A 4,077-nucleotide genomic window follows, 5' to 3' on the forward strand; every position below is an offset into this window, starting at 1 on the left:
ATTAAGTGATGAAAAACCGTTGAATTGATGTAAGGGGGAGTCTTTATTCATCATAAGGGTTGTATAAACATATGGGTAGTGAAGGATTTTTGTTTTCCATTGTTTTTCATGATCTTTGACGATTACATGTTAAATTCGTGCTCTGTAATATTGTTATAATTTTGTGTATGTGATTATCTCTAAATTAAATTCATGTTTTGATTGTGTTAAATTCGTAGCTTAATTGTGGTTAAATTGAGTTTTGAGTTTTATGATAAAAGTGTGTCTATAAATAGGTCGTATACTTATTTCGTGGCCGTTTAACTGAAAACTGACGCATGGCTTTAGAGCGAAGCCATTTGTAATTGTAAATTTATTATTACTGGTCTAGTATAGATGTTTGGTATCTGCTCGATGCAAAGCATAAGTCTTAATCTCCTACCTATCTAAAATATTTCATTTTAACTCTCAAGTACTTGTAGACTCTGTTTACCAGCACGAAAAGAAAAGTTGAAATAAACTTGCATTAACTACCATTCTTCTAAATAATAACTTTCTATGCTAGTTGAAATCAGCTTGTGTACCATAGCTTTTTCATTAGCTTTGTCATTTTAGTTGTCTACAAGGGCCTATAATCTTTAGAGTGGTGATACACATACCACCATAGGTGGCATACCACTCCTACACCCCTCCATTCACACACTGTCATGTAATCTAAATGAGTGACTCATCCTGGCCCCACCAAAACTCATTCCTTCTCTCTCTCTCTCTCTCTCTCTCTCTCTCTCTCTCTCTCTCTCTCTCTCTCTCCTTCTCTCCTTCTATAGAAAATTTTCATCGCTTTCTCATCTCTGATTCACTCCCTCTCTAGCTAGCTTTGCAGCCGCCGTCCATCCCTCTTTCCGGCGCCTCTCTTTCTCGCCGGCGTCTCTCTTTTTCTCTCTCTACCGAAACACAACCTCTTCTCTGATTCACTCTCTTTTTCTCGCCGTCGGCTACAGGGTGGAGGGTGGTTGGAGAAGAAAGAGTAGTGGTGGGTGACGACAATCTCTCTTTGCTCTCTCTCGTCAGCGTCGTTCAACTGAGGTATATTCATTCATCTCCCTTTTGTTTGATGTGGTTGTGATTTAAAATTTTAGGGTTTTTGATTTGGGTTTTTTTATTTATGCGGTTCATTTGAGAAAACTTGTAGACAATATCGGTTCATTTGAGAATTGAAACTAATAACAACACAGTCTGATTAGAGACCAAAACAATTGAATTTCCAGCTCATCTTTGAGACCAAAACAATGTCGTCTAACCATTACCAATCCTACGAACCACCGGATTAGAGAAGAAATTAGTGCAGGCTGGGTGAGCAGTGTCAATTAACTTCAAACCATGCCACTAAATTGAATCCCTGCTACTTGATGTAATTGAATCAAGAAGATAATGTATATGGATGATGATAAGTAAAAAAAAATCTATTGAACAAATGTAAGTAAAAGCAGTTGAGGTAGGAATCAAAGAGAGGTCAAATGGGAGGAAATCATTTAAAGAGATTGAGAGTGGAGGGTAGAACTCTAGAAATTTTTTATTGAAATTGATGATGAAGTGATACAACTATACAAATATCACAGAAAATAAAGAATACTCCTGATTTTAACACACATATCTTGTTTAAAAATAAAGAATACTCCTGATTTTAACACACATATCTTGTTTAACTTAATTAAGTAATGTTACGGATAATGTTATTATCTTGTTCTGTAATTGGATTTAAAGTTTTTCTAGCTTGATCTTGTTTAAGATATGCTTAGGTGAACAATGTTTAAGGATATGTCACTTTTGCATTTCCCTTTAATTATTTGGTTACTGTTGACATTATGGTGTGCATCTGAAATTTTAAAAATCAATGTATATTTGCCAAAGTTATTCCACCTAGGATATTAGGGCTTTGATCGACACTTCTCATCTTTGCGCCTGTTTATGTTTTTGGGACTGTTCTAGAGCATTAGAGTTTCTTCTTCTGCCTATGTTGTTTTTTTGGGGTTGAATGGTGTTTTGATGACAGTAATTTGCATGGACTGGTTGAATTGTAGTGCAGAAGGCGAAGGCACTGTACTTGCAAGCATAAGTAGGTAAGTCAATTTCTTCATTTCATTTTCTGGATACTTTGGTTGCTAGGTTCTAACACAAATTTTCTACTTCTGACTTAATTTTTCTACTTCTCACTTTTAAGTGCTCTGCTAGTCATGTAAGGGCAGCAGTTGCAACATTAGGAGGTAAACATGGTGCTGCTGGAAGATCTGATAAATGGCGACATCTCTATGCAGGATTTACTGTCTGGTTGTCACAGACTGAAGCATCAGTGATTTTAGCTGATATGTTATTTGGCTGTTTTTACAAGATATGTCTTCAGTTTCAGTCCAATAGTCCAATCTTGTTTACAGAATCTGCTTTGTAGAATTTGCATCATAATTTTCATTCAATTTTCGACATTCTTTATATTGGTTAAACATGATTGTGTGCAGCGCACTGATATTGTAGCCATTTGCTCATTCCAGATTGCAAATTAGAATAAAATTATTTGTATCTCATGGGTTTATGACTTCTATTCATAATGTAATGTTTTGTGCTAGTTAATATAGACCACTTTATCAATTCCTTTTCAGGTGTACAAAAAAATGTCAAAGCACAACAAGCAAGTGCAGTCTTTACAAGAACAGGTATTCCCTGTCTTCTGGCTATTTGACTCGTGCTCGACTGCCCCTTTATTTAGCATGATGACTGAAATTTTGGTAATAAACTTTTATCTGTATATCGAAGAAGGACAAAAAAAGATTCTTTTTGTATTTTGGATTTGAATGGAATTCATGATGGGAATGATGTCTTAGAGAGATATGAGATGTTTAACTATGATTTGTGTGCTTTTTCTTCCTTCAAAGATAGTTATTGTGCAAAACCTCTTGTTTGATTTATTTAGCCCTTCCTATAGGCCAATTCTGCTAAATCATAAAGCATTAAAAGCCAAAGTTGGTGATGAAGTGATGGTGAAGTCACTTGAGGCCAAATTGGTTGAAAGGCAAAGTAAAGGTAGGTTCTTGTGCAATATTGTTATACCTTGTCTAAAAGAAATCTATTTTCTGACTGAAGTAGAAAACATGCCATGTTATTTTACGATTTATATGAAAAATCTTCAATGATATATAGCATTGTTCTTTGGACATGTATATTAGATTGTATATGTATGTTTGTTTTCCCTCTTCAGTTTCAATATTGTGTTTCAATTTACTAATCATTGTCTTATTTATTTTTCTTCTTCTTTTCAGCCAACAAATTTAGTAACAAGAGATGGTAGACATTCATCGGAGTCTAGCTACCGCCTCGAGGATCATTGAAGCAACATCACTAGGGAATATTTAGATAGTTTATGGACTAGAATTAAGAACATCATGCATCAAATCTGTTGAAGCACATCACTGGCAAATGTATCATATGATGAAGCACATCACTGGCAAATGTATCATATGATGAAGCACATCATGCATCAAATCTGTTGACTAGAATTAAGAACAATCCAAGACACCGTGTAAAAAGTGGGGTTCTGCTTTCCCCGTGGGTGAAGGATGGACGCAAAAAGAAGAAGATTTAAATTAATTTAGTGTTTTGATATGATTGTAATGTAGATGTTTTCTGATGATATTTTTTAATTGGTAGGACAATGTCGCACCTATAATATTAAAGGAAACACCATATGTTGTTAGTTACTAACATTGTTGAACTATCGTACAGTTTAATGAGTCAGTTTTTTTGTTATTTTTTGTTCTTTGATATAAAAGATGATTGTGTCTTTATTGACAAGTGAAATCTTCGCATGTCAATAAAACGATATTATTTACATATGGGAAAGATAACTAGCCAAATATATGGTCTGTATGACCACATTTTTACAAATACGTGACCGCTATTTTTTCATAAATTAGAACTTGTCCGTCTTTAGGCGTGATAAACTCGCCGATTGTAAAACAGGTTATTTATGGTTGGAAATACTTTTAGTGCAGTGATCAAATGAGATTATGCGTTCGATTTGCCTAAAACGAAATTATTTACATCTGG

At 34.6% G+C, this 4,077-nt stretch overlaps 1 long non-coding RNA gene across 4 annotated transcripts; it reads left to right on the forward strand.

The window, feature by feature from the left end:
• Positions 1 to 718: 718 nt before the first annotated feature.
• Positions 719 to 3,728, forward strand: LOC146926055 (uncharacterized). 4 transcript variants are annotated; one of them, XR_015034018.1, is made up of 4 exons: positions 720 to 1,065; positions 2,066 to 2,099; positions 2,201 to 2,687; positions 3,291 to 3,728. It is a non-coding gene; the product is annotated as an uncharacterized LOC146926055 (long non-coding RNA). The 4 variants fall into 4 exon arrangements; XR_015034016.1 differs by having other exon boundaries at positions 719 to 1,065; positions 2,066 to 2,687; XR_015034017.1 differs by lacking the exon at positions 720 to 1,065 and having other exon boundaries at positions 2,048 to 2,099.
• The last annotated feature ends 349 nt before the right edge of the window (positions 3,729 to 4,077 follow it).

Source organism: Medicago sativa, chromosome 4, assembly GCF_051527215.1.
Source record: "Medicago sativa cultivar Bolivia chromosome 4, Bolivia_mono, whole genome shotgun sequence".
Lineage (NCBI taxonomy): Eukaryota > Viridiplantae > Streptophyta > Magnoliopsida > Fabales > Fabaceae > Medicago > Medicago sativa.